General features: G+C 37.3%; 1 protein-coding gene and 1 long non-coding RNA gene across 10 annotated transcripts in view; both read left to right on the forward strand.

Annotated features, from left to right (window-relative positions):
* Positions 1 to 27194, forward strand: part of TRPM3 (transient receptor potential cation channel subfamily M member 3) — a 980420-nt gene that overhangs the window by 172494 nt on the left and 780732 nt on the right. The gene's annotated exons all lie outside the window — the stretch shown is intronic.
* Positions 17507 to 27194, forward strand: part of LOC118146211 (uncharacterized) — a 43168-nt gene continuing 33480 nt past the window's right edge. For 2 of the 3 annotated variants that reach the window (XR_004731943.3, XR_004731816.3), the window contains exon 1: positions 17507 to 26338. This is a non-coding gene — a long non-coding RNA (uncharacterized LOC118146211). Of the gene's footprint in view, positions 26362 to 27194 lie in introns of all 3 variants that reach the window. The other variant, XR_013526434.1, reaches the window with a different exon arrangement.

Below are 27194 nucleotides of genomic sequence, written 5' to 3' on the forward strand. Positions count from 1 at the left end.
ATCAGATCGAGTCTCCTCGGCCATCAGACAAGTCAAGGGTTGTGTTCTCCATGTTTGCTCCACGTGTAAGAATGACTGATTTTAAAGAAAAACTTACATTGAGCTTCTTGATCTTTCCCAACATTGAGACAAACTACCTGAAGGATGAAAAACTCGGGATGATTATCCTGAATCACTAGATGTCTTTTAAATAGAAATGGAAGTTAATTTTATGCTTGCAAGTATAAATTAATTTAAAATCCAGAATAATAATAGCTAGCTTTTAGGTTTGCTTTTATGATGTTTCAGGCACTGGTCTACGCATCATGCTAGTGCATGTACCTCCCATTATTTCCTTTACCATGAAAAATCCGTTGAAACTGGTACTACAGGTGAGAACACTAAGGACTGCAAAGGTTAAGTAAATTTCCCAGGGCTGTTTAGCTAACAAGTGACAGAACCAGGGCTCATTTTAGGTAGTCTGCGTCCCTAATATGTTGCCTACCCCTCAGAATGCTCCGAGGAATCCTGCCGGTGTTGGGGTGTGTGGCAGATTCGTGCATTCAAAAAGCAGGAACATAGACACAATTACGAAACAACTCTCAGAAGACAGTATCTGAAGTCACATAGATGGTGGTATGTTCGATAGTGTACTTGACTTGGAATCTGAAACTCCCCAAAAGTGGTGGTAGTTAAAACTCTAAGAACAGAGCTGGTATAGATCCAAAAGAATCGAAAGCAGAGTCTTGAGGAAATATTTGCACGCAATGTTCAGAACAACGTTATCTGTGATATCCAAGTGCCACCAGCAGATGAATGGATAAACAAAACATGGTATATAAATACAATGGGATGTGATTTAGCTTTAAAAAGGGAGGAAATGCTGACACATGAGATAACATGGCGCATTTTTAAAGACATCATGCCAAGTAAAACAAGCCAATGACAGAAACACAAATACCGCATGGTTCCACTTATATAAAGTATGACTTATATAAAGTATGACTTATATAAAGTATGACTTTCTAATAAAGTCATAGAAATGGAAAGTAAAATGGTGGTTTTCAAGGACTTGGAGGAGGGGAGAATGGGAAATTGTTTAACAGATATAAACCATACAATTAAATATGGTTAAGATGGTAAATTTTATGTGTTGTGTACTTTACCACAATTTGAGAAGAGTCCAAGAAAGTAGTTACAGATGAGAGGAGGGATCATAATACGGAGTCTTTGGATGCACTAGAAAGGAGGAAAGAAGGGCTGAAAGTAAGGCTGAGAAAGAATGGTCGGTGGGTTGGAGAGCTGCCATCCAGCAGTGCCCTGAGGGGTCGGGACAGACTTTCTTACAAGTTCAAGGTAGCTGGCAAAGCTGGTAGCATACACACATACCTTAGGTCTGGTTGACCTAAAGGTATCCAGTTACATCAGCCACTTGTAGAGCCTGCTTATATTTCAATTAGTAAATAATTTATTTTACATTGGGAGTGGAGGGTGGGCAGGGGCAGTGATATTCCCGAAGGACATCTCTCCTATGGTTTTAGTTCTCATGCTGATGAGCCTCAAACAAGAAAGAGCATGCTGTTAATTTTGACTTTAAATTCCTATACAGATGGTGCTAACAGATGTGTCCAACAACAGACTTCTAAAAAAATAACCATTTTACTTGCAGTTTCAAATATAAATAGGCATGGACTTCATAGCGCTGTCTCTTGTTTTAAAAACAGCACTACCCTTTCAACTGCTTGGGGTGAGTGAGCCTTTTGTTTAGTTACAGTTTTCATACCTACAATACCTTACCATTGCTGAGGATGTTCAGTGGACACTTGAATGTGGTTTTCTCCTGTAATTTTTATGAGTTTAATAAGAAATTAATACAATGACTTTAGGAATCCCACAAATTCTAAAATAACATGAAAAGCATACCTCCTCGGTTTAGGGGGAGTGTAGGTTAAATAGATAGCAATGAAAAGAACAAAAAGAGAGACTTGGCTCTAAATTCCCACCAGCAGAATTAATTCAAATGTACTGAGTAGATTCCATGTACTAGATACTATACCTGGGGAGACAGCAATGAACAAAATGCCTTTCCAAGGAGCCTTCGTCCAGAAAGCAAACAAAACACATGAATAAAGTAGATGGTAGCAGATGGGGGAAGTGACTGGGAGATAAGGTGACCTAAGCTTTACCTCATCCGGTAGGGATGTCAAGGTCCTTATGAACTGTTTTGAATGGTCATTCAACTGCTATCACTGTCCCACTGCTCAAGTTTGCCATTTCTTTATCCTCTATGTCCTAAATTGCTGTTGCTTTCTCAGCTTCTTCCACGATGGAGGGAAACCTTGAAAAACCAGGATCAGTCCTTGTCACACTGGCACACCCCCCAACTTTTGCTTTTGTGGTCCTGACTTACCTGTGAGAGGGTCCCTTCCTCCAGGATATTCACTGGCCATTTCAGCAAATATTTATTAAGAATGTCTTACATATACCAGACACTTTCCAGGTGCTGGGGATGCAGTGGTGAACAAGACACTCATCGTCCTTGTGTGCATAGAGCTTACTATGAAGCTAGGGAGAAACAACTAAAACACATAAACAGTCAAGTGAATCTGATTAAGTGCTATAAAGGAAGTGAATAGGATGCTGAAATAGAGAATAATAGGGGAATGATTTTAAATATGTGGATCAGAGAGTTCCTCCTTGAACGTGTGCCATTTAGGTTAGGATCTGGAGAAAGAAAGGAATCAGCCCTTATATTAATTTTGTGTGTGTGTGTGTGTGTGTGTGTGTGTGTTTGCTTGAGGGGAGGCCACAGAACCCCATGTGCAAAGACCTTTAGCTAAGGAGAACAAAATCCAGCACCTTCAAGGACCTGCACAAAGGCTTTTGAATCGCTGAGGCAGTGTTGGAATACAGTGTTGTCTGAATCTGTTTCTTAAAACAAAGCTAGTTAGTGCTAAAGTCTTATTTGACTGCATTATTTAATTTTTTCTCCCACAAATCATCTCTCAAAAATCCAGGGATAATTTTGCTGAGTATTGGTACCTTTGAAAAAGTATCAGTCAGCATTGCTCCCTAATCATCTCTCCCTGTCTACGCTGAGTCCTCTCCCCCAGGCTCTTCCTTAGAGTTTGTTCCCTGAGCCTGCTTGGGGGCTGGGGGTACCAACACTTCTAAGCATTCACCCCAGTGTTCTTTCTAGGCTGCCATAGTCTCTCAGTCTTCCAGGCTATGCCAGGCTTTCTTAATGGCTTCACATTCTTCCAAGGTCTTGCCACAAACACATGTGCATGGTAAAAACATACAATTTCATTTGTTTAGTCCTATAACGTTTTCAAGTCTAGATTTTAGTTTCTTTTAAAAATACTTAGTTTTTGAAAAGTGCCAGAGGGACAAATATTTAACAATGAGCTCTATTGCCTTGGTGAACGTCAGTAAGCCAGCACACCTTTGAGCTCCGTTGTGTAACTGTCCATATTTGCACATTATTTTTTATGGTATATTTTCTACCCAGTGGATCTGGCTCCACCTGTTGCTATTTTCACAGGAAGGGGTTGCCCTCCTCTGTCTGTGTACGCATTTTGGGCTCAGTAGCTGGGCCAAAGGAAATATTTGTAGTAAAGGCCAATCTGTTAAAGAAATCAAGTTCCTTTCATTTCATTCCAAATTCTTCAGCAATTTGACTGAAGCAAGAAATGAGCATAAATGGTCATCGGAGGGTTTTTCTTGTACCTAAGAGGAATAAGTTTGGTGAGGAGAGAACTTGATGTGAGTTTTACCAATCTGATGACCGAAACAATAATATCTTCTTAGTGCTTTAGAATACATTTCTTTGATTATCATTGCAAGGGAGTATTGCTGCTTATACTTGTTGAACACTGGAATTTTCTTTCCCTTTTAGGCTTGGCTTTTTTTCTTGATAGGTAAGATTTCTGTAATACATGGGTTACATGTGGATATGTCAATATGTAATAATTAAGCCTCTGTCATTTCTGTGTCCAGATTATTTCTGATCAAATCTGTTAATCTATTTCTTTCTGTCAGGTCGAGCCACATAGAGTTGCTGTTTTTGTCCATCAAACACGACCAAAAAAACCCAGCCGTTACATATGGTTCAATCTAAATAGTTTATAAGCCTTTGATGTCAAATCTAGAGTTTTTATTAATCTTAGATTATATAATGTTGCACATGTACTTTTCCTCATGCCTAATAACCTATAATATGTAAGAATTATGCTGTGTTTTTTTAAATTAACACTTTCATCCTCCTTTTAGTATTAGACCCTTCTAACATGGTTCGGTTGTGTCTGATTTGATATCTTTTCCATTTGTTCTGATTGGAGTACTGTGGTGCTCTATGTTCCCCTAACTCCTTCGAGATTCCATTCAAGAATCGCTCCCTCTGGGAAGCCTCTTTGACCTCTTCGGCATGGTTAAGTGCTAATGTTCTGTGCTTATGTGGGAGACCCTATGTGTATTTCTTCCATGGAATTTACCACCTCTACAGAGGTTGTTGTTTTCCCCACTTCTAATCTGGAATCACATTTTAACAACTTTCAAGTGCTAGGATTTAGGACAGTGATGGCCTCATAGTAGATCCCCCATTTTTATTCCCTTCAGTGAAGTTGAGCTAATTGATTAGGATTTTCCCATGGACCAAAGACTAAAGCAGTTATTTCTGCTGCTTAATGCTATGTGATACACATCCAAGCAGCTGTCCCAATCCAGCACTGGTGGAAATAACAAAACCACCAGAACAAAATGTGTTGCGTTTTGCATATAAAGAGGAGACTCTTTATAATTAGTCCTCTTTCGTTTGTCTTTCATTTTTCTTTTTGTCTGTGTGTTGTTTTAAATTGCAAAGGTTTTTAAAAAATTTATTATACATTAAGTTCTGGCATACATGTGCAGAACATACAGGTTTATTACATAGGTATACACGTGCCATGGTGGTTTGCTGCATCCATCATCCCATTATCTCCATTAGGTATTTTTCCTAATGCTATCCCTCCTCAATCTCCCTACCCTGAGATCCCTCCCCAGCCACCCACCCTCCAACAGGCCCCAATGTGTGATGTTCCTCTCCCTGTGTTCTTGTGTTCTCATTCTTCAGCATCCACTTATGACTGAGAACATGAGCTGTTCAGTTTTCTGTTCTTGTGTCAGTGTGCTGAGAATGATGGCTTTCAGCTTCATCCACGTCCCTGCAAAGGATATGAGGTCATCCATTTTTATGGCTATGTAGTATTCCATGGTGTATATGTGCCACATTTTCTTTATCCTGTCTATCATGGATGGGCATTTGGGTTGGTTCCAAGTCTTTGCTGTTGTGAACAGTGCCTCAGTAAACATACGTGTGCGTCTTTATAGCAGAATGATTTATAATCTTTTGGGTATATACCCAGTAATGGGATTTCTGGGTCAAATGGTATTTCTGTTTTTAGATACTTGGGGAATCACCACACTGTCTTCCACAATGGTTCAACTAATTTACACCCCCACCAACAGTGTAAAAGCATTCCTATTTCTCCACATCCTCTCCAGCATCTGTTGTCTCCTGATTTGTTAATGATCGTCATTCCAACTGGCGTGAGATGCTATCTCAATGTGGTTTTGATTTGCATTTCTCTAATGACCAGTGATGATGAGCTTTTTTTCATATGTTTGTTGATTGCATAAATGTCTTATTTTGAGAAGTGTCTGTTCATATCCTTTGCCCACTTTTTGATGGAATTGTTTTTTTTCTTGTAAATGTGTTTGAGTTCTTTGTAGATTCTGGATATTAGCCCTTTGTCAGATGGGTAGATTGCAAAAATTTTTTCCCATTCTTTTGGTTGCCTGTTCACTGTAATGATAAGTTTCTTTTGCTGTGCAGAAGCTCTTTAGTTTACTTAGATCCCATTTGTCTATTTTGGATTTTGTTGCCATTGCTTTTCGTGTTTTGGTCATGAAGTCCTTGCCTGTGCCTATGTCCTGAATGATATTGCCTTGGTTTTCTTCTAGGGTTTTTATGGTGTTAGGTTTTATATCTTTAATCCATCTGGAGTTAATTTTTGTATAAGGTGTAAGGAAGGAATCCAGTTTCAACTTTCTGCATATGGCTAGCTGGTTTTCCCAATACCATTTATTAAATAGGGAATTCTTTCCCCATTGCTTGTTTTTGTCATGTTTGTCAAAGACCAGATGATTGTAGATGTGTGATGTTGCTTCTGAGGCCTCTGTTCTGTTCCATTGGCTTATATCTCTGTGTTGGTACCAGTACCATGGTGTTTTGATAACTGTAGCTTTGTAGTATAGTTTGAGGTTGGGTAGCTTGATGCCTCCAGCTTTGAGTTTTTTTTTTTTTGCTTAGGATTCTCTTGGCTATGTGGGCTCTCTTTTGGTTTTATATGAAGTTTAAAGTGGTTTATTTCAATTCTGTGAAGAAAGTCATTGGTGACTTGAAGGGGATAGCATTGAATCTATAAATTACTTTGGGCAGTATGGCCATTTTCACAATATTGATTCTTCCTAACCATGAGTATGGAATGTTTCTCCGTCTGTTTATGTCCTCTCTTATTTCATTGAGCAGTGGTTTGTAGTTCTCCTTGAAGACGTCCTTTACATTCCTTGTTAGTTGTATTCCTAGGTGTTTTATTCTCTTTGTAGCAATTGTGAATGGTAGTTCATTCTTGAGTTGGCTCTCATTAAGTCTGTTATTGGTGTATAGGAATGCTTGTGATTTTTGCACACTGGTTTTGTATTCTGAGACTCTGAAGTTGCCTATCTGCTTGAGGGGATTTTGGGCTGAGACAATGGGGTCTTCTAAATACACAATCATGTCATCTACAAATAGAGACAATTTGACTGCCTCTTTTCCTAATTGAATATCCTTTATTTCTTTTTCTTACTTTGTTACCCTGGCCAAAAGTTCCAATACTATGTTGAATAGGAGTAGTGAGAGAGGGCATCCTTGTCTTGTGCCAGTTTTCAAAGGGAATGCTTCCAGTTTTTGCCCATTCAGTATGATATTGGCTGTGAGTTTGCATAAATAACGCTTATTATTTTGAGATACATTTCATTGATATCTAGTTTATTGAGAGTTTTTAGCATAAAGGGCTGTGGAATTCTGTCGAAGGCCTTCTCTGCATCTATTGAGACAAGCATGTGGTTTTTGTCTCCAGTTCTGTTTATGTGATGGATTATGTTTATAGATTTTTATATGTTGAATCAGCCTTGAATCCCAGAGATGAAGCCTACTTGATTGTGATAGATAAGCTTTTTGATGTGCTGTTGGATTTGGTTTGCCAGTATTTTAGTGGGGATTTTCGCGTCAATGTTCATCATGGATATTGGCCTGAAATTTTCTTTTATAGTTGTGTCTCTGCCAGGTTTTGGTATCAGGATGATGTTGGTTTCATAAAATTGGTTAGGGAGAATTTCCTCTTTTTATACTGTTTGGAATTGTTTCAGAAGGAATGGTACCAGTTCCTCTTTATACTTCTAGTAGAATTTGGCTGTGAACCCATTTGGTCCTGGACTTCTTTTAGTTGGTAGTCTATTAATTGCTGCCTCAATTTCAGACCTTCTTATTGGTCTATTCAGGGATTCAACTTCTTGGTTTAGTCTTGGGAAACTGTAAGTGTCCAGGAATTTATTCATTTTTTTTTCTGTATTTACTGGTTTATTTGCATAGAGGTATTTGTAGTAATCTCTGGTGCTAGTTTGTATTTCTGTGGGATCATTGGTGTTATCCTCTTTATCATTTTTTATTGCATCTATTTTATTCTCTCTTTTTTAAATTAGTCTAGCTTGCTGTTTATTTTGTTGATCTTCTCAAAAAACTAACTCCTGGATTTATTGATTCTTTGAAGGGTTTTTTTTGTGTGTCTATCTCCTTCAGTTTTGCTCTGATCTTAGTTATTGTTTTCTGGTAGCTTTTGAATTTGTTTTATCTTGCTCCTTTAGTTCTTTTAATGGTGACATTAGAGTGTCAATTTTAGATCTTTTGTCACTTCTTGTGGGCATTTAGTGCTATAAATTTCCCTCTAGACACTGCTTTAAATGTTACCCAGAGATTCTGGTATGTTGTGTCCTCGTTCTCATTGGTTTTGAAAAACATCTTTATTTCTGCCTTAATTTCATTATCCAGTAGTCATTCAGGGACAGGTTGTTGAGTTTCCATGTAGTTGTGTTATTTTGAGTAAGTTTCTTAATCCTGAGTTCTAATTTGATTGCACTGTGGTCTGAGAGACTGTTATGATTTTCGTTCTTTTGCATTTGCTGAGGAGGGTTTTACTTCCAATTACATGGTCAATTTTAGAATAAATGCAATGTGGTGTTGAGAAGAATGTATATTTTGTGGGTTTGGGGTGGAGAGTTCTGTAGATGTCTATTAGGTCTGCTTGGTCCGGATCTGAATTCAAGTCCTGGATATCCTTGCTAATTTTCTGTGGTGTTGATCTGTCTAATATAGACAGTGGGCTGTTAAACCTCCCAGTATTATTGTGTGGGAGTCTAAGTCTCTTTGTAGGTCATTGAGAACTTGCTTTAGGTATCTGGGTGCTCCTGTGTTGGGTGCATACATATTTAGGATAGTTAACTCTTCTCGTTACATTGATCCCTTTACCGTTATGTAATTCCTTCTTTGTCTCTTTTGGTCTTTGTTGTTTTGAAGTCTGTTTTATCACAGACTAGGATTGCAACCTCTGCTTTTTTTTTTTCTCTTGATTTGCTTGGTAAATCATCCTCCATCCCTTTATTTTGAGCTTATGTGTGTCTTTGCACATAAGAAGGGTCTCCCGAATATAGCACAGTGATGAGTCTTGACTCTTTATGCAATTTGCCAGTCTATGTCTTTTGACTGGCACATTTAGCCCATTTACATTTAAGGTTAATATTGTTATGTGTGAATTTGATCCTATCATTTTGTTGCTATCTGGTTGTTTTGGCTGTTAATTGATGTGGTTTCTTCATAATGTTGATGGTCTTTACAATTTGGCATATTTTTGCAGTGGCTGGTACTGGTTGTTCCTTTCCATGTTTAGTGCTTCCTTCAGGAGCTCTTGTAAGGTGGGCCTGGTGACGATGAAATCTCTCAGTATTTTTTTGTCTGTAAAGGATTTTATTTTTCCATCACTTATGAAGCTTAGTTTGGCTGGATATGAAATTCTGGGTTGAAAATTCTTTTCTTTAAGTATGTTGAATATTGGCCCCCACTCTCTTCTGGCTTGTAGGATTTCTGCTGAGAGATCTGCTGTGATTCTGATGGGATTCCCTTTGTGGATAAACCGATCTTTCTTCTGGCTGCCTTTAGCATTTTTTTCTTCATTTCAGCCCTGGTGAATCTGATGATTGTGTGCCTTGGGGTTGCTCTTCTTGAGAAATAGTTTTGTGGTATTCTTTTTATTTCCTGAATTTGAATGTTGGCTTGGCTTGGTAGGTTGTGGAAGTTCTCTGGGATATATCCTGAAGGGTGTTTTCCAAGTTGGTTTCATTCTCTCTATCACGTTTAGGTACACCGATCAAGCATAGATTTGGTCTTTTCACATAATCCCATATTTCTTGGGTGCTTTATTCATTTCCTTTCACACTTTTTTCTCTCATCTTGCCTTCTCACTTTATTTCATTGAGATGATCTTCAATCTCTGATACCCTTTCTTCCACTTGGTCGATTAGGCTATTGAAACTTGTGCATGCTTCCTGAAGTTCTCATGTTGTGTTTTTCAGCTCCATCAATTCATTTATATTCTTCTCTAAGCTCTTTATTCTCATTAGCATTTTGTCAAACCTATTTTCAAGGTTCTTAGTTTCTTTGCATTGGGTTAGAACATGTTCTTTTAGCTCAGAGAAGTTTCTTATTACCCACTTTCTGAAGCCTATTTCTGTCAATTCATCTGGCTCATTCTCCATCCAGCTTTGTTCCCTTGCTGGTGAGGAGTTGTGATCCCTTGGAGGAGGAGAGAGGTACTGATTTTGGGTGTTTTTATCATTTTTGCATGGGTTAAAATATTCCCATTAGAAGATTCAAATTAATATATTCAGACTGGACTGCAGACATTTTCTATTTGGGGCTATGCATTTTACCTGATCATGTGAATATTTTGTAGACTAATGAACCACTTTTGTAGACTTCACTCTTGCCCATATTGTAATATACGTTGTTGTCCACATCTTTTTTTAATGAGTAAAAAAAAAATAGACCCTATCAGACTCCTTTGATTTGTCACATTGATTTTCCCAAAACTTTCAACTGATAGTTGTTACCTTTTACCTCAGTATAAATGACTCATCATAAATTCTTTATAACAAATATAAAACTATTTTTATTGAATAATATAGCCTACATAGGAAAAACACAGTAAAATATAATAAATGGAGTTTAAGAATAATGAAAAAATACAAAGCTATGATCACTTTACTCAGAAAAAGAAATACATTTACTATTTCCATTTCAGACAAGCTTGAGCACATTCAGGGTAATGTGGCTGTAGACACTGTATCCATTTTAATGTCATCTTCCTTTCTGTGCAGACCTTCAAAGGTGACTGCTATTCTGAATATCATGTTTATTATTCCCTTGTTTTTCTTAATCACTTTTTTTTAAAAAAAGCTTTTTTTGGAAGTCTTAAATATTATGTTATTTAGTTTTATCTATTTTTGTAATTTATGTAATAATGAAATCACACTGTGTGAATTCTTAAGTAACTTAATTGTATCATTCATCGTTATAGTTTTGTGATTCACCTACTTCAGTGATTATAACAAGTTTATTTCTTTTCATGGCAATATAGTGTTATATGGTATGGGCATATCACAACTTCTTTCATTTTTTTTATGAGACACACACTGGAGTTTTCCAGTTTTATTGCTATGATTATAAATACAGCATGATTATAAATATTTCATGTGTATTTCCTGGTACATATGGGCATAAATTTGTCAAGAATTAATACCTCTGAATCAGAGGCAAGTACATGTTAAACCTTCCTACATGATTTCCAAAGAAGTTTTACCCATTTACATATCTACTTTTAATGGATGAACACCCCCTTGCCTCTCTGTTAATGGCATTGCTTGATATTATTCTACATTTACATTTTTGCCAACCTTGTAGTCATGAATTATATCTCATGATTTTGTTTCTTTGATTACTAAAAAGGTCACACATTGTAATCTGCTGATGGGTTATTTGTTTCTTCTCTCTTTTAAGATTTGTGTTCATTTCCCATTTTTCTCATAGTGTTTGTCTTATTGATTCGTGGAGTTTTTTGCATATGCTACATAGTAATATTTGTGTTCTGTTGTGTCTTAATTTATAGCTTATATTTTTGCTCCCTGATGGCTTTTGAGGCTAGAAGTTTTTGATATAATTGCATTTAGCAATGTTTCCCTTCATAACACACCCATTTTGTACCTTAAGAAATAATTCTTTTACCACCCACATAAAATATATTTCTCTAAATTGCTTCTAAAATTTAGCCTTTCACATTAGTGTGCTTCATTCATCAGGAATTAATTTGTATATATAGTTGATGAAGGGATTTTTTCACATAGGTAGTGAAATTTGTTTCAGTTGTTTCAGTGCAATTTATTTTTAAAAGTTTATCTTTTCTCCATTGATCTGCATTACAAACTTACTCATATATTGTGTTTATGCACTCGTCAGTCTATTTTTGGGCTATTTTGTTTAGTTCTAACAAACAACTGGGGCTTTGCCTCAGGTTCTATTTGTCAATCACTATGCCAATACTTACCCAATACTTACCTATCTTTAATAATATGGCTTTATAGTTGAAGTTTGCTATCTGGTAGTCAAGTTCTATGACATTATTCCTCTAATTAGTAGGTGTAACTATTGGAACTTCATAATTCCCTGTATATTATAGAAGCAGTTTGTTAGGCTCCACATACAGTACACACACACACACACACACACACACACACACACGGGGTTGGTATTTTTATTGGAATTAACTTTATAGATTAATTTGTGATCAGGTAATATTTTTGCAATATTGACTATTCCAAGCCATTAACTAAATATTTTCACTTAAACTATTCTTTTATAATTTTCACCATAGAGATCATGCATGATTTTTCTTACTATTGTAACTGATAGAAAAATAAATTTAACTAATAAAATTTAAAAAACATTTTACAGTTTTGTTGCTGGGGAATAGAAATTCAGATGATTTATCTGCACTTATTTTATATCCAACATTCTTGCTAATTGTGTTAGTAAGTCATAATTCATTGGAAGATTCTTTTCTATTGTCAACAAACAATTTTATCATAGTAAATAAAGATCATTTTGCCACTGCTTTTCTAATTCTTATACTTTTTTTTTCCTTGCCTTACTGTATTGGCTAGGAGGTCCAAAGTGAGAGTGAATAGAAATGTTGATAGCAGGCATCTTTGCCTTTCTTTGCAAACTCAAAGGAAATGCTTTCAGCATTTCAACATTGGGAAATATAAGAGTTCCCCTTATTTGATGTAGGCCTTAATATCACATAAGTTCCTAAGAAATTAGTTAAATAACTGGAGGTGAATGAGAGGATGTTAAACTAATCTACAGTTATATTTCTGTCAAAAAACGTACCGGAACTTTAAGTAAAAATTAATTTTCAATATGGAAAAATAACGTGGTATCCCTTGCATACCTAAGTTTGTGGATGAAAGCTCCTGACCACTACACAATGAATAGATTCAATAAAATGACACTTATTCTAGTGCAGAAAGCATCCTTGGAGTTGTATGTGAGCATTTACTGGTTCTTTCTGTGGGCAATCTCTTAAGGACTTTCTTTGTAGAAAATTCTCCCTATTTGAGAGCAACACAGTTATTGACCGTTTAACTAGTCTTTGCAGCATTTCCTGGAGGAAGGGAAGATGGCAGAGTGTTTGCAGGGCCCCTTAACTGTCTGTATAAATGTAATATAAGTGGCCTGGTGTGCTCTTTCACTAATATCTTAATAGGTACGTGTAAGTGATGGAAACAAAACAGGACACTAGTATTATCCAGCTGTCCAATTCTGAAGGAAATCAGAGCCTCTAAAATCTTATCCAGTAAAACCACTAAGTTCCATGATGAACAAAAACAGAATTTTCAGTACTTGTCCTGACACAGGGAGGGTTTTCTGTAGAGTAGATGTTGTTCCCTCCTGAAATCCACTTAGAGACTATAGAAGTCAGTCCCAAGACAAAAAAATCAAGGACCACCTCTGTTTGGCACTCACCTGTCACAGTAGAAGTAAGCTGAGCCTTGGGAGCAGCCTGGAGCATGGGTGAACTAATGAATAAGGGCGGTGGATACCTCATACCTCTGGGAGAAGAGTGAATGAATATTGTACAAAAACCACTGGTAACAGATGAGGACATGCAAACAATAAATTTTACCCATAGACATATTTTATTTATTCATAATTACCCAGAGATAAAAGTTGGCAAATATTGCACTACAGTCAGGGATTTGTGAGACAGGATTACTCAGGGAGGATGGTCTTGGAGAGCAGTGTGCAGAATGTAACTGAGAGATTGTGAAGTTACCAATATGGAGATCAAGGTTAGCCTAAAGAACAGATTTCATAATGCTTAGACATGCATCTAGGGCAGAGTAACCTGGGCTTTGCCCCAGGAGCAAACATTTAAAAAGTTGCATACATTTATCATCATTTTTAGAGATTTATTATCTCCCCAAAGAGTTCCAAACTGATTATAGGTACAAATGTAATTGGTGCTTTGGGAAGGGGATTAATAGTAAACATTGTCAAGTTTCCAGAGACACAAGAAGCCTTCCTTTTGGTGTTTCAACCTTAATGTATAACCTTACTGAAACGCTTAATGACAACCTTGACAAGGAAGAATACAAGACATAATTTTACCCTATCAAGTTATCACTTATGAATTTCAACTTGGCATGCCAATGCTGTCTCCATGATCTTATGCCAAGAGGTGAAAGAGAATAGAAGACAGGAAAACAGAATGTCTGGCGAGAGGTCAGGTGCAGGGCCATCTTTTTCTTTCATCTAACATTGTCATGTTTCTTGTCAAAGTTATATGCAGTAATTATGGCTTTGTTGTAGTAGTCATTGTTGAAGAACTGTATACATGGAATCAAACATACGTCTGATAAAAAATGGAACACAGAACAAGTAAAATTCTTATTTCTTCTTTCAGCTTCAGGATTCCGGGCATGCAAAATGATTGTTAGAGAATCAGAATGCTTTAATAGGCTGGACGCAGTAATCCCAGCACTTTGGGAGGTCGAGGTGGGCAGGTCACTTGAGGTCAGGAGTTTGAGACCAAGCCTGGGCAACATGGTGAAATACCATCTCTACTAAAAATACAAAAATTAGCCAGGTGTCGTTGTGTGAACCTGTAGTCCCAGCTACTCAGGGGGCTAAGGCAGGAGAATCATTTGAACCCGGGAGGCAAAGGTTGCAGTGAGTCAAAATTGTGCCACTGCATTCCAGCTTGTGGAACAGAGCAAGACCCTCAAAAAAAAAAAAAATCCTGCTTTCATATAATGTTCATATTATAAATTCATGCACATTTTTAGATCCAGGCTTCTGATTTGCCTTACTGCAATTACACATTTGAGTTCTTTTTACATAGGGCATAATAAATATGAGTAAATAACACTGTAATATATATATGATCATATACAATGATAAAAAATAGTGTGAAAAAATATAAATTATATTTATACAGTTTCTGTTATACAAATGGGTGAATTTCATATTATCATAGTCTAGAAATAAACTATGTACAGGCATGTGAGCCTGTTCCAGTGGATACAGCTGAGTTTAATCACTTTATTATAGATTAGAAACCTCTGAGTCTGTTTCATCTTTGTATCTTCCAGGCTCCTTAAGTGGTTGTCAAATGAATAAATACATGGAGTGAATAAATTTATAAATGAACTAATGAATATATCAATACCTGGTATTTCTCTAGGCAAAGCAGTTAGTGCATTTTGGCATATTTGGATTTTGTGCAATATATTGTTAAATAGACTTTCACTTTTTGAATATCGTTTATGTAAATGTATACGGTTTTGAATTTTTAACATTTTAAAAATTATTTTTTTATTGTTTAAAATTGAGCTATGTGCAGTATAGTCTCCTTTAAAATAGCATCAGTTTCTCTCAATACCAGTTCTATTTTCTTGATGTCTTAGACATTAAAAATTTTTTAAAAGATAAAAAAAACCACACACACATTTTTTCCATACTCAGACACGGAAAATAATACTCTCTCATTTCAATTTATGTTTATTACCTGCAGGGTTCATTTGCCAAGATTCCTTTCAAGCACAACTCATACTTGTCTACTTGTGAATTAAATTATACTCCCTCTGTTAGCCAAAATTAGGTCTCAGACTGTCCAGCTGGCACAACAAGGATGGGATAAGTTGTGCTGAATTGGCTCTTCACAATAAGTAAGACAAGAGCCACTAGTTCGGTCTCCAGGGATAGAGAGTGAATAGATCTTTATCCTTTTTCTCTTCTCATCACTCTGCAGTTTCCCCCTTTCTTTCATGTCTTTTGATTCAAGGAGACAGCTTCTGTTACTGTTCATCAGGTGGAAAATGGCTCAGCCACATGTGCTTGGAACTTTGTGACCTGGACTGCTGGGGATGATAGTGTCACCTTCTGTTGAGAATTCCACAGAGGTGTGTTTGCCAGTCCAGTCATTACCCAAATCAAGCCAGGCCCCACTGCGTGTCCTCTTTGGCTCTTTGGTAATTTTTTTTTTGGAGTTTTTTTAGTCCCCAGGCAGACACTCGTCTGGTTCATAAGAGGAACTGGCTTAGCATGGCCTCTCAGAAGCACACTCATCTCCTTTCCTTAGTGTAAGAATGGTCTACATTTCCTTTATTCCTGGACCTGGTGGACTGCTGCTAAGTTTGCATCCACAGTGGATAAATCCAGATAGTTTGTTAAGTCAAAAGATATGAGACCCCTTCCAATTGTTGATTCTCTGAGGGCAGTAGTAAGTCTTAGAACTGAAATAGTCTTAATGATTTTGAACACAGGAAAACTATTTGTCACTGTGAACTTTGGATTTTAGGGTAAGAAAAGGGAAAGACATACCCGACTTTTTCACATTTTTCAACCAGGACTCATTTTATTACTAGTACTTATTGAAAATTATAGGGCTGCTATGCTTACTCAACTCCCTACAAAATTGATCTCTGCATGGGAAATCTCCCTTTCACATGAAATTTAAAAGAACTGTATTTTATGTTCTTTTAAAATTTCTATTGAAATTGGGCACATTGAATAGCTTGTGTTTCTATAAGTTATATGAATTCCAGTACACTTCCCAATGAATCATGATGGAAAAGCCATGCCATAGAGAAATGCACTGTGTGTATGTGAGGGTGTGTAAGGGTGTAATGTTGCTTGATTATTAAAAGTTGAGATTAAACAGGCACTTTCTGCAGCTGTGACTTTGTACAGATGGCAGGACCCCAGCCAGTGGGGCTGAAAGGGCTTTCTGAAATGGAGCCAAAAAACAGATCCAGTTTTCACCACTGAATCTTTGGAATAAACCATACATGAAAATACATGCTGTGCGGATAGGAGATATGCATGCTGTATGTGTGTAGTGCTTTTATCTGTATTTTTTGTCATGGACTTGTATATGCTACACCTCCTATATGCTTGTGAAGCCTGAAACTATGTACTTACGGAGAATTTTAAGAGATGTATGTTTTATTTAACAGAGAAAGTGGTTGGATATCTAGCAGTTTTCCCTATCTTAGTCTCTTAAAACTGCTTTGGACTGCTCAGGTACAGATCTTTTACATGGTTTGAAGATGGCCAGAAGAATATGTTTATTACATTTGTTTGAATTCTTTTTTCACGTTATTGAAATATTTTTTCTTCTTTTTTTTCTTCTGGCGATCATCTCATCTACATTAACTCTGATCCCTTATACATTTCTATTTTTTAAACTTCTCTTTCCTGTATCATGTACGTTTCTATTGAATCTCCTTATTCTCTGCCCTGACATATTTCCTAAAGAATGGTTATCACTCAGCCGGCCGCGGTGGCTCAAGCCTGTAATTCCAGCACTTTGGGAGGCCAAGGTGGGTGGATCATGAGGTCAAGAGATGGAGACCATCCTGGTCAACACGGTGACACCCCGTCTCTACTAAAAATACAAAAAATTAGCTGGGCATGGTGGCGCGTGCCTGTAGTCCCAGCTACTCGGGAGGCTGAGGCAGGAGAATTGCCTGAACTCAGGAGGTGGAGGTTGCGGTGAGCCGAGATCGCGCCATTGAAGTCCAGCCTGGGTAACAAGAGCAAAACTCCATCTCAAAAAAAAAAAAAAAAAAAAAAAAAAAGAATGGTTATCACTTAAAAAAGATCTTTATCTTTTCTTTAGTTCAGAATATGAACTTTTTATTTTATATTATTATTTTTATTTTTTTGCTGAAGGTGTAACTGAGAGCCTTTACTCTCCTCTTCTTCTGAGTATAAATGCTTCCTTAATCTTGCACAGAGTGTGAGGCAGGTGAGCCACCACACAGGAAGGGAAGGGGATTTAACTAAACAACTTCTCATGTGCTTTGGAGAAATAAGTGATAGAATTTTCAGAGTGGTGAGCCATTCTTTGAACAGGTATTTATTGAGCATCTATTCCAGTTGATCCAATTTAGGCATAAACCTTGATGAAACGGGCAAAGTTTCTGCCATCAATAACTACACTCCAGTAAGAAGAGATAGGCAGTAACAAACAACAACAACAACAACAACAACCAAACAACCAAGATAAAAAGCTATGAATAAGTGTGAGAAAGACAATGAAATGGGACAATTTCATAACATGTGACAGGGTAGGTTCTCCTACACCTGACTGGGTGTCAGGAAATCTCTATATGAGTAGGTATCATGGTTATTCCTCTGTGCAACAAATTATTGCCAAAATTAGCAGTTGGGAAAATCAAACATTTATTCTATCGGACAGAAATAATGACCTATTTGGGTAATTCTATTTCATGGTCTCTTACGAGGTTGCCATTATTTGAAGGCTCAACTGGGCTAGAGAATCTGCTTCCAAGACGGTGCAGTCACACAACTATTGGCAAGAAGCCTCAGTTTCTTCCTACATGGATCTTTCCATAAGTAACATCTGAGTGTCTTCATGGCATGTTGACTGGTTTTCCCCCAAAACAAATGATCTGAAAGAGCAAGACAGAGCAGCAACATATTTTATGTCTCAGCCTTGACACATCATGGGTCACATGCCATCACCTCACCATATTCTGTTGGTCACACAGATTAATGCTGAGGCCATAAGGGAGGAGACTATTACAGGGCATGTATATCAGGAATGAGGGTATTAGGAAGACATCATCCTTCCTACCACAGGAAGGAACAGTTGCACTGAGGCCAGAATAATTGCAAGGAATCAGTTAAGTGAATACCTAGGGAGGAGGGTGTTCTATTAAAGGAAGCAGCAGTTTCTATTACACCGAGGCAGGGAAAGCTGGGTGTTGTCAAATAATAGACACAAGTCTAGACTGAACAAGCAGGAAGGTTGTATGGGATGAGTCTAGTGAGCAGGGGTGAGATGCCATGGATCTTATGGGGTTTGAAATATATTCTGAATGAGTGAACTGTTAGAGAGGTTTTTTTTTTTTTTTGAGATGGAGTCTTGCTTTTGTCATCCAGGCTGGAGTACGGTATTGTGATCTTGGCTCACTGCAACCTCTGCCTCCCGGGTTCAAGTGATTCTCCTGCCTCAGCCTCCTGAGTAGCTGGGATTACAAGTGCTTGCCACCATGCCTGGTTAATTTTTGTACTTTTAGTAGAGATGGGGTTTCGCCATGTTGATCAGATGGTCTCAAACTCCTGACCTAAGATGACTCACCCACCTTGGCCTCTTGAAAGTTTTAAGCAGAGGAGTGACATTAACTGCGTGACTACATATTGAACGAAAATACAATTATGAGAAAAGAATTGGATAGGACCTGTAAAATTGCCATATTAACAGAAAGAATGACTTAGACTCTCGATTTCTACCCTTGATGGTCATACTTTGCAAACTTATAAAGATGAGACCTAGAAATATTTATTCTACCAGGTGAATAATAGAATATAAGTGATCTGGGGATTTCAATATGAAGTGTGAACATCTCTGTATCAGCTCTCACCTCCTATTCTGCCATCGTAAAAGAGGTTCTACTGTTGACCAGATTATTTATAGGGAGAAAAATCCACAGGGAACTACGGGCAAAAATATATTTTATAAATGTTTCAAGGGCCAAGTTACGTTCCTGCTGAGGTGTTTTCCCTATTATTTGTCAGATGTAGAGCATCACTCACTCCGATTTCTGTAGCGCCTTTTCATGCTGTTAGAATGCTGGTTTTAACTCATTTACAAAATAATCACTTTAGACATAAAAGAATAACCCACTCTCCCAGCTCACTGGCCAGTGATGAGTTACTCTTTATAAAGTGGTTTCAACCTCTAGAGAAAATGCAGACTTCATTTCAAATGAGATTATTCTGCTCTGTTGCTCAGTGCAGGTGTTGAGACTATGGTTATGGTTCACTGACTTGGAGACAGAATGTGTTCAGTTTTTATTTTAAACCAGACATGCTTGCCATACCCCTGCTGAGCCCCTCATAACATTTCAATGGTAACAGAATCTAGCAGATAAAATCCCAATCATGTGCAAAATTAACCTTTTCTCTAGGCCTAATGGTTTGACGCAGCATTCTTTTTTTTTTTTTTTTACATTTATTTTATTAAATAAAAAATGTTCATCTGACAAATAAACTTATACTTTAAGTTCTGGGGTACATGTGCAGAATGTGCAGGTTTGTTACATAGGTATACATGTGCCATAGTGGTTTGCTGCATTCATCATCCTGTCATCTACATTAGATATTTCTCCAAATGCCATCCCTCCCCAATCCTCCCACCCCCTGTTATCCTTCCTCTAGCCCTCCACTCCAGAATAGGCCCCAGTGTGTGATGTTCCCCTCCCGGTGTTTGTGTGTTCTCCTTGTTAAACACCTACTTATGAGTGAGAACATGCGATGTTTGGTTTTCTGTTCTTGTGTCAGTGTGCTGAAAATGATAGTTTCCGGCTTCATCCAGGAACATGAACTCATCCTTTTTTTATGGCTGCATAATATTCCATGGTGTATATGTGCCCATTTTCCTAATCCAGTCTATCATTGATGGGCATTTGGGTTGGTTCCAAATCTTTGCCATTGTAAATAGTGCCTCAATAAACATATGTGTGCATGTCTTTATAATAGAATGATTTATAATCCTTTGGGTATATACACAGTAATGGGTCATATTGATTGCTGGGTCAAAGGGTATTTCTATTTCTAGATCCTTAAGAAATTGCCACATTGTGTTCCACAATGGTTGAACTAATTTACACTCTCACCAACAGTGTAAAAGCATTCCTATTTCTCCACATCCTCTCTAGCATCTGTTGTCTCCTGATTTTTTAATGATCGCCATTCTAACTAGTGTGAGATGGTATCTCAATGTGGTTTTGATTTGCATTTCTCTAATGACCAGTGATAAGGAGCTTTTTTAAAATATGTTTTTGGCTCCATAAATGTCTTCTTTTGAGAAGTGTCTGTTCATATCATTTGCCCACTTTTTGATGGGGTTGCTTTTTTTTTTCTTGTACATTTGTTTAAGTTCCTTGTAGATTCTGGATATTAGCCCTTTGTCAGATGGGTAGATTGCAAAATTTTTTTCCTATTCTGTGGTTGCCGGTTCACTGTAATGATAGTTTCCTTTGCTGTGCAGAAGCTGTTAAGTTTAATTAGATCCCTTTGTCTATTTTGACTTTTGTTGGCATTGCTTTTGTGTTTTAGTCATGAAGTCCTTGCCCATTGCTATGTCCATAATGGCATTGCCTAGGTTTTCTTCCAGGGTTTTTATGGTGCTAGGTCTTATGTTTAAATCTTTAATCCATCTAGAGTTAATTTTTGTATAAGATGTAAGGAAGGGATCCAATTTCAGCTTTCTGCATATGGCTAGCCAGTTTTCCCAACATCATTTATTAAACAGGGAATCCTTTCCCCATTGCTTTTTTGTCAGGTTTGTCAAAGACCAGATGGTTGTAGATGTGTGGTGTTATTTCTGAGCCCTTGTTCTGTTCTATTGGTCTATATCTCTGTTTTGGTACCAGCACCATGGTGTTTTGATTACTGTAGCCTTATAGTATAGTTTGAAGTCAGGTAACATGACTTCAGCCTTGTTTTTTGTTTTTGTTTTTGCTTAGGATTATCTTGGCTATGTGGGCTCTTTTTTGGTTTTATATAAAGTGTAAGGTGTTTTTTTTTCCAATTCTGTGAAGAAAGTCTTTGGTAGCTTGATGGGGATAGCATTGAATCTGTAAATTACTTTGGGCAGTATGGCTGTTTTCAAAATATTGATTCTTCCTAACCATGAACATGGACTGTTTTTCCATCTGTTTGTGTCCTCTCTTATTTCCTTGAGCAGTTGTTTGTAGTTCTCCTTGAAGAGGTCCTTTACATCCTTTGTTAGTTGTATTGCTAGGTTTTTCATTCTCTTTGTAGTAATTGTGAATGGGAGTTCGCTCATGATTTGGCTCTCTGTTTATCTGTTATTGGTGTATAGAAATGCTTGTGGTATTTGTGCATTGATTTTGTATCTTGAGACTTTGCTGAAGTTGTTTATCATCTTAAGGAGATTTTGGGCTGAGATGATGGGGTCTTCTAAGTATACAGTCATGTTGGCTGCAAATAGAGAAAATCTGACCTCCTCTTTACTTAATTGAATACCCTTTATTTCTTTTCCTTGCCTGACTGCCCTGGCCAGAACTTCCAATACTATGTTGAATAGGAGTGGTGAGAGAGGGCATCTTTGTCTTGTGCCAGTTTTCAAAGGGAATGCTTCCAGTTTTTGCCCATTCAGTATGATATTGGCTGTGGGTTTGTCATAAATAGCTCATATTATTTTGAGGTATGTTCCATCGATACCTAGTTTATTGAGAGTTTTTAGCATAAAGGGCTGTTGAATTTTGTTGAAGGCCTTCTCTTCTCTCATGTCCATTTGGATTAGGTGACCTAAAATAAATGCCCCTCCTTGTCTCTGGGCATTTGAAAAATAAAAATATAGTTAATAATCACACAAAAAGAGTAAGTCATATAATAATCATATAAAAAGAATAAGTCTTGCCATCCAGAGTAAGAGGTGGGCTGTGGAGTTTTAGGTCCTCCGTGAGGAATGACAGAGGTAAATAGAGTCTGAGTAAATAGCCTCCCGTACCTTCCAAATTTCTCTGTGGCCTGGTAAGAAGGAGGAGCTTCAATCCAAAGTACTTAGGGAAATAGCATCCATTGATTTAGCCTTGCATTCATTCATTCATTCATTCATTCAACAACCATCTACAGAGCTGAGTGCTCCCTATGGGAAGCCACTTACTGGGGTCTGAATCCCAGTGATAAATGAAACAGAAGTCTTGCCTTCATGGTGCTTGCAGTCTAGAATGAGGGTAAACATGAATGATTTATTTACACCCTTTTTGATAATTGTCATAAAGTAATACTCCAGAGTGTTATAAGAGCATATAATGGTGGAGGTAGGTGTTAACTTAGAGGGCTTTTCTAAGGAGGTGGCATTTAAGGTGAGCCTTGCTGAATAAAGTAGGTCAGGCAAAAGAGAAACAGATATGGGAGGAGACGAAGTGGGCAGGAGGTGAAGGGAGATCCAGTGTTCCAGGTAGGCAGAATAGCTTCTAGGGACTTTCCATGAATTTGCCATAGATGACTAACAGCATTAGGTTTCTTACATTTTTTAAAAATGTGAATCATGTGGAATCAAATTAACTTTTGTGATTTGGCATGACTTTTTTTTTCTTTTGCCAGAGGAGGCTATAACATTCGAAGGATTAAAATTGTCATCATTAGTAGAAACACAGAATACTGAGTGAAATAATCTAGCCACAGAAAGACAATTACTGTTAGTCCATGAATATGAGGTATCAAATATAGTCAAATTTATAAAAGTAGAGAGGAATGGTGATTACCAGGGGCTGAGGAGAGGGGGAATTGGGAAGTTGCTAATCAATGGGCATAAAGTTTCAGTTAAGACGGATGGATAAGCGCTAGAGATGTGCTGTACACCATTGTGCCTACAGTCAATGATACTGTACTGCACACATACAGTTTTGTTAAGAGGTATATTTCATGTTCTTACCACACAAAAAATACATATGGGATAAAAACACAAAACACACTAAAATTATTTTATTTATGCCACTGTGCTCATTTTGCCACTTACAGAGAGAGTAAAGATGGGAGAGAAAGAGAGATGGATAAAGAAGGAAAAGGATTCCTGGAGAAAGGATAAAAACATAGAGAACATAACGAGTATAATGGAAGCAGAGTGATGAATTGTATGTACCAACTGGTTTTTAAAAACCGGCTTTGTCCTTTCTTAGGGGAGTATCAAAGGTAGACCATTTTTTTTTGCCACTCCCTCATGATACCAAAATTACTATATTAGTATGTGTTCACAACCATTAATGTTTCTCTATTTTGATATTTTCAAAGGAATTATTCTCCAGGTAGCAGTGCCCAGAAGCATATAATTGTGAGTGCTGTATAAAATGAAGGCAAGAACCCGGCAAGCTTTAGTTCATTGATATTGTGTAGTGAAATGCAAAGTGGGGAGCTACAATATGAAAATAGATAGAGAATGGCAGAAACCTCTTAGGAGTCTCGTTTTGGCCATAGCAGACTCCTTAAGTTTGAGAGGTCTGGTGGGCTTCAGCTGCTCATGGTGTTGGACCTGGTGGCAGACACACCTATTCTCTTTCTCTAGCCAGAGAGGGAACAAGCCAAATTAGTCGACACTTAGTGGCAAGATCGGTTATTTATCCTCAGAGGGATATCAGGATGTGAAGTCAGTTGATAATAACAGTGATAGTCTTGAATCTTAATTGAATGGGTTGCTTGGACTTAAAATATGAGAGGAAAAGAGGTGAGAAAAAGAATAGTCACGAGTTAGGTGAGGTGATGACTGCAGAATAAGACTCAGCTAACAGTTTGATATTAGAAAGGAAAAGGTAAACACACAATAGATGTTGCTGGTGTTAATTTCAAGGGTATTTTTCCCATGCTGCTCAGCACTCATAATAAGTTTATGAATAATTCTAAGCTGTTTATCATGGACAAGTTTAAGAAATTAACATGGGCTTGAGCAACTTTCGAGAACAGATGTTTGAAAACCAATGACAGAGCAAGGAGATATTGGAAATAAAGTCAGTGAAACTAGAATTAAAAGCATATTAAACATCGGTTGATTTGATGTATATAATCATATGGGACAGAAAATTAATAGCTATTTAGCATACACATTCACTTACATCCTAATATGTATCACATTTTTAAAGAAGGTTTTAAAAAATCAGACTTATTACTGTTATTGTTCTACCTCTCATCCAAATGATTTCCTCTTGCAAAGGATATGAGCAACAAATTTAATGAGCTGCATAAGGAACTTAAGTTGAAAGGTAACTGATATTCAGATAGTTTATCCGGCTACCATAGGACATCTACTTATTACTATGCTCAAAGAGAATTTTAAACTTTATGACATTTAAAATTTTGACACTTTAAAAATGTGTAACATATTTTGGAAGTCATATAATGGCTTTATTTTTTCTTTGAATCATGAAAATTCTAATTCATCTTTTCCACTAATTTCTGTTAAAATATTGAGGATCTCATGCTTAGATTTAAGAAAACAAAGGGGGTGTTTCATACTTATAAAGATGTCCTTCTTTGCTATCATCCAAATTAAATATATTTCTTTGTTAAAACATTCTTTACCTAGTATTAATAAGAAATGATATACCCACACGCTACCAATATATTCTCAGACAATTTTCTTTGGCATGAAGTAGATTTTCAAAATATATTTTATGATAGAAATGCTTTGCTTTGGGACATCGAGGATGGAAGATGAAGTGGTTCTATAAGGTGAGAAGAAAGGACAGCAGCAATGAAGCTTAAGGTGAGGGAGGGTGGCATGCTGGACTCATGCGCAGTTGGCAAGTACACCTGTCTAGATTGTTACTCAGACTCTGTACAAAGGCCATCTTGAGCAGGTTACCCAGACTTTCCTAGTCTTGGTTTCCTTACCCAAAAAATGAGAGATAGTGCTGCCCATTTCACATGGGTTTGTTTCCTAAGAATCAAATAAGTGAAAATGTATAAAGCTTATAGAAGCTTTTGTGATTCTATGCTTAGAAGTACAGCCTCATCTATTAAGCTGAATTTATTATTTTCATTTAAGAGGAGGCTATTTCCATGCCAGTTTGGGGACTTTTCTTTGGATTACTTACTGAAACTGCAACATCATTCACTCCCTTCCCTCAGCTTTAGTGAAGTGTAATTGACAAATAAAAATTGTATATACTTTAGTATTCTTATTATTCACTTTTGTTATCTACTTGTATCAGATATTACAGATGGGAGGGGAGGGGTGGTCCATTTTTGTCAATATGAATGCTCTCTGACTTCTGAGAAGGGTCACTCATTCCACAATGTGTTTTTCTTCCTCAGCCCTTGGCCCTTTGTGTGTGTGTGTGTGTGTGTGTGTGTGTGTGTCTGTGTGTGATTTTTCCTTTTCATTCTCCTCATACTTCAGAATCTTTACAGTTAGGTCAAAGGCAAGTCATAGTAATTGTGTTGGCTAGATCAGGGGTAAAGATTAATAAGAATAGGTGAAAGTGGCCATGGTGATGGCTCACGCCTGTAATTCCAGCACTTTGAGAGTTTTGGAAGACAGAGGCAGGAGAATCACTTCAGCCCAGGAATTAGAGACCAGCCTGAGCAACATAGTGAGACCCTGTCCCTATGAGAAATTTTAATAAAAATTAGCTGGACATGGTGGCATGCATCTGTGGCCCCAGCCAATTGAGAGGTTGAAAGGGAGGTTGGCTTGAGCCCAGGAGTTTGAGGCTGCAGGGAGCTATGGTTGCAGTGGCAACAAAGTGAGACCCTGTCTCAAAAAGAAGAAGAAAAAAGAATAGATGTGAGTGTTTGGGTATTTGAGACTGGAGTGATTATTCCCTCAGTTGATTCTGTGACCCTTGTACATATTCATGGACATCTTATACCTGGAACTGCTGTGATTGTGACAGAATCAACACACAGCTTTGCTTCTCTTCTCTATGCAGAACCCTGTAAGTGCTGTAGAAGATATGAAAGTAAATAAGATGACATCCCTCGTGACTAAGAAATGTTTCTCTGCAAACATATCCAGTGTTAACTGACACCTCCATGGAGATCTGTAATAAGTGCCCTGAGAGATACTGCTCAAAAAGTTGGAAGATGAAAGAGACTGTTACAGACTCAGAGGTCTTCATAAGACTTATCTTTTGGTATTTTTCTTTCTGGTAGTATTGGAAGTAAATTTTTAGCAAAATAGACAGACTTTGTACTATCTTCTCAGTTTTGAAATTTAATCTTGTGAAATTAAAGGAAGAGAAAAATATTTGTACAGATTTGGTCACAGTAACATTTTAGACACATTAAACATTTTAAAACATGTAGACAAACTTGGAGGAAAGTTAAAATATAAAGTCAATGAAATGAAACAAGCTATTAAAATGATTATTATGAAAGTATGATATAATGTCAAATAAAAATGAGGATTGTAATAGTTTTAAGTAGAAGACAAAAAACTCAAAAATAATGGTAGTCAGTGAGAATTTTGAGATTATTAGTTATTTTTAGTTTTTCCAGTTTGCCTTAAAGCCATTGCCATGTTTATGAATGCTTTAAAATAAAAGTAAAGAAATTAGATACTCAACTACAGTTGTTACCATCAAGAAATTAAGGGTGAAAAGATAGCTGAATAGGAAAAGCTCCTGTCTGCAGCTCCCGGCAAGACCAGCGCAGAAGGTGGGTGACTTCTGCACTCCTAGCTGAGATGTTTGGTTCATCTCACCAGAACTGGTTAGACAGTCCATATAGCCCACAGAGGTCAAGCAGAAGCCGGGTGGGGCATTCCCTCACCTGGGAAGCACAAGAGGTCAGGGAACTCCCTCCCCTAGTGAAGGGAAGCTGTGAGGGATTGTGCTATGAGGGACCATGCTATCCAGTCCAGGTCATTCTACTATAAACATAAACGTTGCTGGGAAAACTGGCTAGCCATATGCAGAAAGCTGAAACTGGACCCCTTCCTTACACATTATACAAAAATTAACTCAAG

This window comes from Callithrix jacchus, chromosome 1, assembly GCF_049354715.1.
Source record: "Callithrix jacchus isolate 240 chromosome 1, calJac240_pri, whole genome shotgun sequence".
NCBI classification, from domain to species: domain Eukaryota; kingdom Metazoa; phylum Chordata; class Mammalia; order Primates; family Cebidae; genus Callithrix; species Callithrix jacchus.